The sequence below is a fragment of the Heteronotia binoei genome, chromosome 8 (assembly GCF_032191835.1).
Source record: "Heteronotia binoei isolate CCM8104 ecotype False Entrance Well chromosome 8, APGP_CSIRO_Hbin_v1, whole genome shotgun sequence".
In the NCBI taxonomy this organism is placed as follows: domain Eukaryota; kingdom Metazoa; phylum Chordata; class Lepidosauria; order Squamata; family Gekkonidae; genus Heteronotia; species Heteronotia binoei.
This window is the reverse complement of record NC_083230.1, coordinates 56650839-56664517: the sequence shown is the minus strand read 5'-3', so window position 1 is coordinate 56664517 and position 13679 is coordinate 56650839. Positions and strand designations below refer to the sequence as shown.

Here is a 13679-nt window from a genome sequence, read left to right as displayed (position 1 = left end):
TGTGTCTTTGTTACTGTGAAGAAGCTGGCTGGTGAGTAGAGAGCCAGTCCCCTACATCAGATTTGCGAGAAGGGGTGTGTGTGGAGGAGAGGGAAACGTCTTCATTATTCCCTGTGTGAAATATTTCTCATAGGTTATAATGGGGAATTGATCTGGAGGTTTCGGGGGCTCTGGGGAAGTTATTTTTTGAGGTAGAGGCACCAAATTTTCAGTATAGTATCTAGTGCCTCTCCCCAAAATACCCTCCAAGTTTCAAAACGATTGGACCAGGGGGTCCACTTCTATAAGCCTCAAAAGAAGGTGCCCCTATCCGTCATTATTTCCTATGGAAGAAAGACATTTTAAAAGGTGTGCTGTCCCTTTAAATGTGAACTCCCTTGGAGTTCAATTATGCTTGTCACACCCTTGTTCCTGGATCTGGCCCCAATGTCTCCTGGCTCCACCCCCAAAGTCTCCTGGCTCCACCCCCAAAGTCTTCAGATATTTCTTGAATTGGACTTGGCAACCCTATATAAAAGGTGATGTGGAAGTTGTCAGAAAAGTTTAGCATCACACCTTCCCAGGGCTTTTTTTTGTGGCAGGAACTCCTTTGCATATTAGGCCACTCACCCCTGATGTACCCAATCCTCCAAGAGTTTTGTACACGGCCTACTGATAGATAGATAGATAGATAGATAGATAGATAGATAGATAGATAGATAGATAGATAGATAGATAGATAGATAGATAGATAGATAGATAGATAGATAGATAGATAATTTTATTTATATCCCGCCCTCCCTGCCGGAGCAGGCTCAGGGCGGCTAACAACATCATTCAAATTTCCATTATACAAAAGACAAAGTTACATTTAACATTAAACATTAACATTAAAATTCTGATAAGTTTAAAATTAATTAATTAAATTGATAAAAGTGCTAATGCTATTTGTTCTTTATGATGGCGGTAATCATTAGCAATTTCTTTCTACGTCAGCGAAAGCCAGTCGGAAGAGGAAGGTCTTGCAGGCCCTGCAGAATTGTTCAAGGTCCCGCATTTCCTCTGGAAGTTGGTTCCATAGGTTCGGGGCTACAGAGGAGAAGGCCCGATTGCGGGTGCATTGCAGCTTCACCTCTCTTGGTTCGGGGGTGGTCAACAAGTTTTTTCCAGCTGACCTCAGTGCTCTCTGGGGTTCATATGGGGAGAGACGGTCCCTACGGTAGACAGGTCCTCGACCATATAGGGCTTTAAAGGTAATGACCAGCACTTTGTAACGAACCCGGTATATAACTGGCAGCCAGTGCAGCTCGCGCAGTCCAGGCTGTATGTGCTCCCATTTAGGGAGCCCCAGCAACAGTCTGGCCGCTGCGTTCTGCACCAGCTGCAGCTTCCGGGTTCGGAACAGAGGCAGCCCCATGTAGAGGGCATGTAAGCCCCATGTACTGTAAGCCCCATGAGGATTGGCTACATCAGTGGTGTGTGGCCTAAAATGCAAAGGAGTTCCTGCTACAAAAAAAGCCCTGTACCTTCCCATTGAAGACATAAAACAATGAGATGTGAATAATGTTGCCAGGTTTGGCCTGGCAATCAGAATTGGTGGGGAGGGCAATGGAAGGGCAGCCATCAGCAATGGCATGGTATCATTTCTGTGGAAAACCCCCCGAAGTGACACCTTGTCTCTCTAGGAACCCCTAGAAACTCTACAGTAAAACCACAGAATTTTAAGTGGTCCCTAGACAGGTATAATGTCACTTCTGGATTTTCCATTAAAGTGACATCATGCCATCAGCCCAATTGCCTTTTTAATTTTTTTTCTCTCCTTGTGCTGCTCAGAGTGGGAGCAGCAAACCAGAGATGGGAGATCCATCACCCCTGCTGGGGGTCTAGCAACACAGAAGTAAGTGGGATTTCTAGTGAAGATACCTTATTTGTTTCTACTGTGATTATTTTTAAAAGCCAAATATAAAACAAAAATGTTCAAATGATGTTTCCACCAAGTATTATACCTGTAATATAATAACACGCATCTCCTCTGTTACTTCCCAACTCTACTACCCTAGCAAATATCCTGTCCCAGAGAGACCTTCCATTTTATCTTCTGGAAATAGCAATAAAACTGTAATCCATCAGAAGCACAGAGCTCCCATAAAATAAATTATCCAAACACTCACTTTAGAAACAACATCACAGATGGAAATAATCTTTTTAAAGGAAATACTGGGCGTTAAGTTACATAGGGAGAGATTTTTAGTGTGCATTTTCTGTGGCTCAAAATCTGACCAGAAACAATATTTACCGTCTAGAGCAAGGGTGTCAAGCATGCAGTTCGGGGGCCAAATCAGGCCTCCAGAGGGCTCCTATGAGGCCCCCAAGCAACTGGCTGTCATCTGCTTCCTTCTCCCTCTTTCTTGCTTCCTTCAGCATAACAGCTTGCTTTGCAAGGCTTGCTCAATTGCTCAGGAGCTGCAGAGCAAAACCTCTATTTTCTCCATTGGCTGAGGCTCCTCCCTCCAAGTCCCCTGGGGAAGGAAGGAAAGAACCAGAGCTTCCTTTGACCAGCTCCCTGGATCCCATTGGAGAAATACAAAGAAAGCATCCTTAAGATCAATGAGTGCTAACGTTTTAAGCATGTTTTAAGTTTTTTAAAAATATATATTTGTGTTTGTCTGTGTTCTTTATAAAATTTATATATCTGCTACCTAATCTTAAATAGGTATACACATGGTTCAGCCCAACCCAACCCATGGTTCTGCTACCTAATCTTAAATAGGTATACACATGGTTCAGCCCAACCCAACATGGCCCGGCCCCTCAAGGTCTCATTTATGTCAGAACTGGCCCTCATAACAAATGAGTTTGACACCCCTGGTCTAGAGTGATATGCATGGAAAACATTCATTTTTTAAAAAGCTTCATTAGACTCTGAACACTTCAAGACAAATTTTCTAGATTAATGACCAAGCCAACCACCTTGGATAAGAAAAAAAAAATGGTGTGTCATCAATACATTGTTTCTCACAGAATTTGATACAAGTGTGATTGTATCAGCTTACACTGAAAACAGAGGTTAAGATGCAAATAACTAGTTCACAGCTTGCCCAAGGGGACTTCCATTGTGTTTTTTTAGAGACTTCCTATCCACATTAAAATCTCAAACTACTTTCAAAACTGGATTCTAATGCAACACATAAACACACTCAAATGTCCAATCTCTTGAGGTTTTTCTGGACCTTGATATAGACCAGTGTGATGCGGTTCACACTTTTAAAAACTTTTTTTCTGTTTTATTTGACCTGATTTCAGTGAAGTACATCAGTTTATCATAGACAGTTAATTAATTTCTTCTGCTAATTTCTGATTCAGAGGGGTTGCATGGAGACATTTCTGGCCCAGCACCCCTTCTGTTTCATATTTTTCATTTTAAAAATCCAGCTGAAGTTGCAGAGGTAGATGTCTTATTTTACACACCCAGAAGTGTTTTAGAAAGCACAGCTGGAAGACTGCTGTACATTTCAATACCAGACTACATAACAAACAGTTCCTAGGTCCATCTCCAGGTCGGGTCAACATATGTGGTCTGAGAGCTCTGTAGATTCTCAGCACTCACTCTGGATCAAAACCACAGCATGTATGGAGGGTCTCCCCCCCACCATTTCCCCAAACTGGATTGTCTCCAGGGAGCCACTATTTGACCTAATGGGGACACTTAACATACACTTAAAGGAGTACCAGGGCTGTTCCATGGCAGGAACCCAACATGGGGAAGGCTTAAGAACCTTCTCCCAATGCACTGTGGGTTCTGATCTAGGTTGATGCCTGATAATATTAGGATTAAACTCCCCAACTACATCTGTCAGCTGAAACTGGGAACTGTATATTGTGTTAATGCTGGATAACTGTATCAGTGAATACACTTACCCTGCTTATTCAAGCAGCAAGCCAGAAGAATTTAGATTTACAAAATTTATGCCCCATTTTTCTGTCCTCATCAGGGCTACTAACAAATTCAAAGCTTACATAATAAAACACGTCTTAAAAGCCTTTTAAACCAAACAAAAATACATCATTTAAATCAATTAAAACCAAACTGAAACACACAAACAAAAACATTAAAACAGTACCGGCCTGATGGCACATGGCCTCACCAGAGCAGACTGGTGGTCTGCCGCCCCCTTCCACAGTGCCTCCATAGTGCCCCCCTGCGCCTCCTCCCCACTGCAGCACCGCACCCTGAACTTCTTGGATGGGAAGGAAGTGGGGGAGGAGACGGCAGTGGCACTCCTTCAGAATGCAGTTCACTTATGCTGTTGCTGGCCTGCCCCGCGCTGAGTGAGCAAGCAGTGCGACTTTACTCACCGATCAGCTGATTGGCAGGGGGGCAGCCTCTAGATATCCCGGGAATGGCATGTAATCACCTTTCCCGGCATTAAAACAGACCTGGAGTGGGGAAGGGAGGGAGGCGGAGGTGTGTGTGGGGGCAAACTGGGTATTTGCCTAGGGAGGAGGGGGAAAGGCCAAATTTGGTTCCCCACCCTACTGGCGCCCTAGACAACCGCCTACTTTGCCTACTGAGTGAACCGGCCCTGCAATAAAAAAAAACAATTAAAATAAAGAGCAGGAAGAAAATCTTCTTAAAAGAAAGAGTTCCAAATAGCTTTTCTGAGGCTGGAGTGCTTCTCAAATGATTTCTGACTGATCCAATATACAAGACCCTTGTGCTGTGATCACAGCTATTGCTGAAATAGCATTTTAAAAATCTTCACAGCCAATCAGATCTCCAGTCAGATTGCCCTTCTGGGCATATGCTCCACTTGACCCCACCCACATCTGAAAAAACCTGTCAAGTGCCAGGAAAAATGTTGGAGGGTGCTGTGGTGCCCCTGGGGACAACACTGAGGACTCCTGCTCCAGGGATTTGCATACACAGAATGCAGGATCAGAGGTTATGCATGGAGGGCAGAACTAGAAGCCATCCATTACAAACATCAAGTCAGTTCCCTTAGTGAGTAGATATTTCAAGGGCCCCTTCCCTCACTTCCCATGTCAAATCACCAACAGTTAGAGTTGCAACTCTGGTTTGGAAAATTCCTATAAGTTTAGTGGTGGCGCATGGGGAGGCTGGAGTTTAGGAGGAGATGGAGACCTTCAGGAATGTGATGCCATAGAGTTCATCTTCCAAAGCTTTCCAGCAGGGCTGGATTAACAATTAGGCCAAGTAGGCACTGACCTACAGCTTTCACACACACCCCGCCAGTTTCTCCCCTGCTTGCAACCCTCCCAGCCTGCACACGCAGCCAGCAACTGAGCCGCTCTTTGCCCGATTTGCCTGGTGTGGCTGATGCTGGTGTCATCGCCAAGTTTGCCTCCCTCTGCCTCTCACTCGCAGCTTTGTCAAAGGGGCTTTTGAGAAGGTGCCTGCAGGCTGCAGGTGAAGGTGCCTGCAGGGGCCACAGGCAGTGAGGAGACTGCTCCAACTCTGAGATAAGTTGCAAGGGGGCCCCCAAAAATTTGACTGCCTAGAGCAGAGGTGTCAAACTCATTTGTTATGAGGACCGAATGTGACATAAATGAGACCTTGTTGTGCTGAGCTATGTCAACTTGGGCCAGGCCATGTGTGTACCTATTTATGATTAGGTAGAGAAGATATAAACTTTACAAAAGGACACAGACAAACACAAAGATTTTTTAAAAACCTTAAAACACCTGTAAAACATTGGCACTTGGTGTTAAAGGTCCTTTCTTTGTATTTCTCCCATGGAATCCAGGCTCTGGTTCTTTCATTCCTTTCCCAGTTTAGTGTTGGGGGAAAAACATAGACATTGTGGGAATTTCAGAAACTTGTTGGAATGAGGAGAATTAGTGGGACACAGTGATTCTTGGATATAAGTTATATCGGAATGATAGGGAGGGAAGGGTTGGAGGTGGGGTGGCTCTGTCAGAGAGGGTATACAGTCCAGTAAGACTGAGAAGGTCAGATAATTAGATTCCCTTCTAGAAATGCTTTGGGTCGAAATAGAGGGCCCAAAATGAAATTTAACTATGGGAGTTTGTTATAGCCCACCAAATCAAAAGATAGAGGACGATTATAATATGATGGAATGATTAAAGATAGTGGCTAAACGTAAAAAGTGTGTCATAATAGGTGATTTTAACTACCCACAGATTGATTGGGTCAATATGTGTTCTGGTCAAGAGAAAGAGATTGAGTTTCTAGACACTCTCAATGACTGTGCTATGGAGCAGATTGTCAAAGAACCTATCAGGGGTGGGGCAATCCTGGATTTGGTCCTAAGTAATGCCCAAGATCTGGTGAGAGATGTAGAAGTGATTGCACCGCTTGGAAGTGTGACCATAACGTTATTGATTTCACCATTTGAATAAATAGGGAGTTGCCCCAAAAGACCAGCACGATTTTTAACTTTAAAAGTGGTAAATTCTCTGAGATGAGGAGGCATGTGAAGAGGAAACTGAAAGGAAAGGTAGATACAGTCAAAACCCCTGGGGAAGCTTGGAGGCTATTTAAAACTAGAATCCTAGAAACTCAGATAAAATATATATCACAAATTAGGAAAGGCACAAACAGATATAAGAAAAGGCCTGCATGGCTAACAAGTTATTAAAGCTGTAAAAGGTAAGAAGGATTCCTTTAAGCGGTGGAAAGCTAGTCCAAGTGAGATTAATAAAAGGGAACACAGGCTGTGGCAAATCAAATGCAACACTGTGATCAGGCAGGCAAAAAGGGACTATGAGGAGCATATTGCAAAAAACAAAAAGACCAACAATACAAATTTCTTCAAATATATTAGAAGCAGGAAACCAGCCAGGGAGGCAGTGGGGCCCTTGGATGACCAAGGGGTCAAAGGATTACTGAAGGAGGATAGGGAAATGGCTGAGAAGTTGAATTCATTTTTTTTTGCCTCTGTCTTCACTGTGGAAGATGAGAAGCGTTTGCCTGCTCCAGAACTGCTAATTTTGGGAGGAATGTTGAAGAACCTGCGTCAGATTGAGGTGACAAGAGAGGAGGTCCTACAACTGATAGACAAATTAAAAACTTATAAGTCACCAGGCCCGGATGACATACATCCAAGAGTTCTGAAAGAACTCAAAGGTGAACTTCTGGATCTCCTGACAAAAATATGTAATCTTTTATTGAAATCTGCCTCCGTTCCTGAGGTCTGGAAGGTAGCAAATGTCACCCCCATCTTTAAAAACGGTTCCAGAGGAGATCTGCGAAATTACAGGCCAGTCAGTCTGACTTCAATGCCGGGAATGAGTAGGCACATTAATGAACACAAGTTATTGAGGAAGACTCAGCATGGGTTCTGTAAGGGAAGATCTTGTCTCACTAACCTGTTAGAGTTCTTTGAGGGGGTGAACAAACATGTGGTCAAAGTGGACCCAATAGATGTTGTTTACCTTGACTTCCAGAAAGCTTTTGATAAAGTTCCTCATCAAAGGCTCCTTAATAAGCTCAAGAGTCATGGAGTAAAAGGACAAGTCCTCCTGTGGATCAAAAACTGGCTAATTAATAGGAAGCAGAGAGTGAATATAAATGGGCAATCTTCGCAGTGGAAGACGGTAAGCAGTGGGGTGCCGCAGGGCTCAGTACTGGGTCCCATGCTCTTTAACTTGTTCATAAATGATTTGGAGTTGGGAGTAAACAGTGAAGTGGCTAAGTTTGCAGATGACACAAAATTGTTCAGGGTGGTGAGAACCAGAGAGGATTGTGAGGCACTCCAAAAGGATCTGTTGAGGCTGGGTCAGTGTGTGTCAACGTGGCAGATGAGGTTCAATGTGGCCGAGTGCAAAGTAATGCACATTGGGGCCAAAAATCCCAGCAACAAATACAAGTTGATGGGGTGTGAACTGGCAGGGACTGACCAAAAGAGAGATCTTGGGGTCATGGTAGATAACTCACTGAAAATGTCAAGACAGTGTGCGATTGCAATAAAAAAGGCCAACGCCATGCTAGGAATTATTAGGAAGGGAACTGAAAACAAATCAGCCAGTATCATAATGCCTCTGTATAAATTGATGGTGTGGTATATTCATTTGGAGTACTGTGTACAATTCTGGTCACCGCACCTCAAAAAGGTATTATAGCATTGGGAAAAAGTCCAGAAGAGGGCAGCTAGAATGATTAAAGGTTTGGAACACTTTCCCTATGAAGAAAGGTTAAAACGCCTGGAGCTCTTTAGCTTGGAGAAACGTCGACTGCGGGGTGACATGATAGAGGTTTACAAGATTATGCATAGGACTGAGAAAGTAGAGAAGTACTTTTCTCCCTTTCTCACAATACAAGAACTCGTGGGCATTCGATGAATTTGCTGAGCAGTCAGGTTAAAACGGATAAAAGGAAGTACTTCTTCACCCAAAGGATGATTAACATGTGGAATTCACTGCCACAGGAGGTAGTGGCGGCTAGAAGCATAGCCAGCTTCAAGACGGATTGGATAAATATATGGAGCAGAGGTCCATCAGCGGCAATTAGCCGCAGCAGATTATTGGAACTGTCTGGGGCAGTGATGCTCTGTATTCTTGGTGCTTGGGGGGGGGGGCAAAGTGGAAGGGCTTCTAGCCCCACTTGTGAACCTCCTGGTGGCACTTGGGCGGGGGGGGGGGTTGGCCACTGTGTGACACAGAGTGTTGGACTGGATGGGCCATTGGCCTGATCCAACATGGCTTCTTTTATATTCTTAGAGAATCAGCCAATAGAAGGAAGAGAGACTTGACTCAGTAGCTCTGTTGTGTGATTGAGAGAGCCTGGCAAAGCAAGCTGTTATGCAGAAGGAAGCAAGAGAGGGAGAAGGAAGCAGATGACAGCCAGCTGTTTGGGGGCTGATAGGAGCCCTCCGGGGGCCTGATTCAGCCCCCGATATGTATATTTGACACCCCTTGCCTAAAAGCCTCCACAGGGTTTAATCCGGCCTTGCTTTCCAGGGCAATTGATCTCTAGGGAATTGATCTCTGTAGTTTGAAGATCAGGTATAATTCTAGGAGAGCTCCTCTTGAAGATTGGCAAGAGTACCAAGAATGCCTGGGTTCCTCTTCTCTGCACGAGGGCTTTATGCAGGCAAAAAGTAGCACAGCTATTGCTGATGAAACAAGTGACAAAAGTGGGAAACCTTCCCTTTCTTTTGTTTCAAATAAACAGGCATAGACATACATTGCCACAGATTCTAGGTGAATCCAGGAAAACACAAATCTGAACCCCACCTTCACCAATAAAATTTACACAAATAGACAATTAGTATTAGCTTGGAATCTTTACTAAGCATTTGCAACAGGGTTTTTTTTTCTGTTATGCTGAAATTCTGCTATTTTTAAATAATGTGGCATTTTGATTGCTGCACATTTTTTATCTTTGAATTTCTGCTGTAGGTTTTACCTAAACTAAACCTGTAGTTTAGTTACTTTAATGTTGCTTTTGTACTGATTTATACTTTTCCTGATTTTATTTTTTACTTACAACTACTTTGAGTTATAATAAATACAGTTCGTTATTTATCAGCCAGTTTTCTCCCTATTCTATATATTTCATCATTCTGTTCACTGGGACAGTAAGACTACAATGGTAACCAGGAGTACTTTTCATCTAGCACCCTATTGAGATGCCTGTGAATGCGATATGGGAGAGGGAAGACATAAAGCTATTTTCCAGAGATGTTGCACCTCCAAACTGGTGAGGGTGCATTTTACCTTTTAAATTGCTCTCTAATAGGTTTTCGTCCATGTGACACTGAGCACAGCTTATGAATGCCTGCAGTTCATATTCTTGCTAATAAAACACCATCTTACATCTCAGCTGGGAAGCAAACTTCCAGGCGCAGTAATTTACAGTGACTATCAATGAAACAACAGAAAAGCAGAGTTCAGATTAGATCTTATTTAAAAGGTATCTAGAAAACATCCAAGATGCGTCACTTGCAGTCATTTCCCTTTCAGCCTTCTGATATACATGGCACCTAAATAGTATGGAAAGTGCCTCCCTGCCTAGAATGTGTGATTGTTGATATGAAGGGCAGAGCTGCTGCCACATTCTGTGCCCCCTCTCACTCTGCCCATTTATTTATTGGCAGTACATGGGTTAACATGGATTTCCATATTTTGTTTTCTTTTTTTCCCCTTGCATCTGTGTACAGGGATGGGGTAATAATGTAAGACACTTTAAGGTCACAACTCAGTTGAACACAGGAAGTTAAAGGTACCCTAAATAAATAAAACAAACAAACTGAGTCTCTGACTATCAGCATCTATACTGAGCCTGCTTTTAAATAGATATGAATAAATTAAAACAACCAACTTGGAAGCCAAGATGCTAAAGGTTCCCATTTCTTTATTGCTATTCATATCAGTCTGTTTGCATTGCAATGATATTCTTGACAGGAAATCAGCATATTACTAACAGTGAGTCAAATTTATATTATGAATTATAATTTATATTATCTTCACTGTTTTGTGGACATAGATTATGTTTTTAGATTAGGGTTGCCAAGTCCAATTCAAGAAATATCTGGGGACTTTGGGGGTGGAGCCAGGAGACTTTGGGGGTGGAGCCAAGATAAAGGCTGTGACAACCATAATTGAACTCCAAAGGGAGTTCTGGCCATCACATTTAAAGGCACACCTTTTCAATTCCTTCCTTCCATAGGAAATAATGAAGGATAGGGGCACCTTCTTTTGGGGCTCATAGAATTGGACCCCTGGTCCAATCTTTTTGAAACTTGGGGGGTATTTTGGGGGGAGACACTAGATGCTATACGAAAAATCTGGTGCCTCTACCCCCAAAAAACAGCCCCCCCCCCAGAGCCCCAGATACCCGCGAATCAATTCTCCATGATTTTTTATGGGAATAAATCTCCATAGGGAATAATAGAGTTCCCAGCAGACATTTCCCTCCCCTCCCCCCACTTTCTGATGACCCTGAAGCGGGGGGAGGGCCTCCAAACTGGGGGATCCCCTGCCCCCATCTGGGGATTAGCACTCTACTTTAGATTGAATGACAAGTTCCATCCCCCACCTTCCAAACCACAAAGTTATCACTCTCCAGCCTTCTTTCCCACAGATTGAAAAAGTTAATGATGTTAGCATAGCCTATAAGTAATAGATGCCCACTTCAATATTGTTAATAAAATTTACTTTCCTGTATAAAAATTTACTTTTCTGTTTTCTATTAGTGCTTAAAACAATATCCCTGGATAGTTTGATATATTTATTGGTTCCCTGCCACACAGTTAAACACAGGGTAGCTAATAAACTGAGATGATAATTTTTAAAAAAAATCAATAAAATCACACATGCATAAAAAGTACAAATGATGTTTGTTATTTTTTTTGTCAGAAACAGAATAGCAGCAGTCTGACTCATAAACTGGGATGAGGTCTGGCTGATACTTTGATAGCATGGAAAATACTTCCTACAATCATGACTCACCCAAAATGTGAAGAAATTCTAAAAAGCAAAAAATGAGCAATAGTCACTGCTATGGAGAGGGGGAAGGACATATATCTCTCAGGGCTGTGTGGTCAACATCCATGAGAAAGAGCCTTCTCAGGGTCACGTGGCAGATGGTAGTGTGGCAGGACTTCACTTGCTGGTGGTGCTGGCCCAAATGGACCTCCCATGCCTGGGCTCTGAGTTATAGCACAGGTGTATTGAACTTTGCTGTCTTCCTACACTGCTGTGCCTTTCCAGGTATTGGAAATGGGAAGTTTCTCTTGCAGCCAGATGCTTTGCTGCTCTTCCACATCTAGTAGGCTTGCCAGCCCCCAGGTCCTGGTGGGGGATCCCCCAGTTTTCCAGGCTCCTCCCTGCCACTGACCAGCTGCCCCAACAGCCATTACATGTCTTTAAATCTCAACAGAACATTTTAGAAGAAGCTTGCAAACTCTTTGTATTTGGAAATGTGTCTGCGCCTTTAAATCTCAGCAGAACTAAAGCTGCAAAACAGGTGGGGGGGGGGCTGCAGGCATGAGCTACGTGCCACTTCCTCATGAGTGTGTGAGAGAGGAAGAGGGCACAGTCCCTCCATTCGTTTTTCATTTGTTTCAGAAGTCACGTGTATAGTAAAATGAATAGTAAAGAGTTAACTAGAATCTGATTATCTAGACTGTTCTCTTACTTATGCTTTTCTGTGTTAGTCTGAAGAAGTTGGTTGAAATAAAGCAAATTGCTACATTCAGCAGCTCCTGTGTGTAAAGCAATTTATACCACTGCCCCAGTGAGAACACAAAGTGTAGGCTTGCAAACTGTTTGTTTTTAGGAAAGGATTGTTTATTTTGGCTGCTTTGTGAATGTGTGAGTGTGTTTGTATGTCCCTTAATAAAGCCATCCTTGGAAATGCTACTAAAGCCTGGCAAGGACTTGAAGGGGTATGATAAATTACACTTTCATTTAGTGCTGGGAAACCCTTTGAAGGCAAAAAAGGAGGATGAGGAAATGAAGGCTGTATTCAGGGGAACTGCACTGCTGTATTTTATTTATTTATTTTAGGGAATGAGAAAGTCTTCAGGCTCCATCCCCAAAGCCCCCAGGTATTTCCTGAGCTGGCCCTAGCAACCTTATCATCTGGGCACAGCTCCTCTCCCTTCCTGAATCCCAATGTAGCCACAGGTAAGTGGGCAATACCATGCCTTTCCATGCTTTACTAATGAAGCATTGGCTACATTTAGAGGCTGCTAACCTGTTTTTTTCTGAAGTAAGAGCTGCACTGACAGAAATTAGGAGAAAGAAATTGATATGTAGAGCTATTCCAAGCCACAGAAATTGAGTCCATCAAAATCATAAAAAGATTGTGCCAACAAATATGGAAAACAAAACAATGGCCCACACACTAGAAATGTTCAATTTACAACCCAGTTCCAAAAAAAAGGAGGCATCAAAGACTGCAGCAACTATTAGAACATTGCATTAATTTCTCAGTCAAGTAAAGTGTGAGAAAAATCCTACAGCAAAGACTTACTGTATATGGAACATGAAATGCCAGTTGTTCAAGGTGAATTCAGAAAAGGTAGAAGCACTACATATCATATTGCAAATTTATGTTGGTTACTGGAGCACACAAGAGAATTTCAGAAGAAAATCAACTTGTGTTTCATAGATTATACAAAGCTTTTGACTGTGTGGATCATGAAAAACTATGGTTGACTTTAAAGGAAATGGGTGTGCACAACCTATACTCTGAACAAGAGACCGCTGTTAGGACAGAATATGGAGAAACAGAATGGTTTCCAATTGGCAAAGATTTCAGACAAGGATGCATTTTATCTCCCTATCTCTTAAAACTGCATACAGAACATATCATAAAGAAAGCTGGATTAAATTTAGTTGAAGGTGGAGTGAAAATCGGTGGAAGGATCATCAATAATCTGAGGTATGCAGGTGATACCACATCATTAGCAGAAAACAGTGATTACTAAAGCAGGATTACTTCTGAACATCAAGAAAACAAAAGTAATGACTACTCTAGAATTATTCAACTTTAAATTGATAATGAAGAATTGAAATTGTGGAAGATTTGCTATTCCTTGACTCCATCATCAACCAACAGGGAGTCTGCACCCAAGAAATCAGGAGACTGAAACTGAGAAAGGCAGCCATGAAGGAGATAGAAAAGATCCTAAAGTGTAACTGTTCACTGGAAACAAAGATCAAGTTGCTTCATGCCATAGTATTCCCCATTACTATGAAAGCTGGACAGT

At 42.7% G+C, this 13679-nt stretch overlaps 1 protein-coding gene across 4 annotated transcripts in view; it reads right to left on the bottom strand.

Moving 5' to 3' along the window:
* The window catches only part of NAV3 (neuron navigator 3), a 934586-nt gene that overhangs the window by 623162 nt on the left and 297745 nt on the right, over positions 1-13679 (bottom strand). The gene's annotated exons all lie outside the window — the stretch shown is intronic.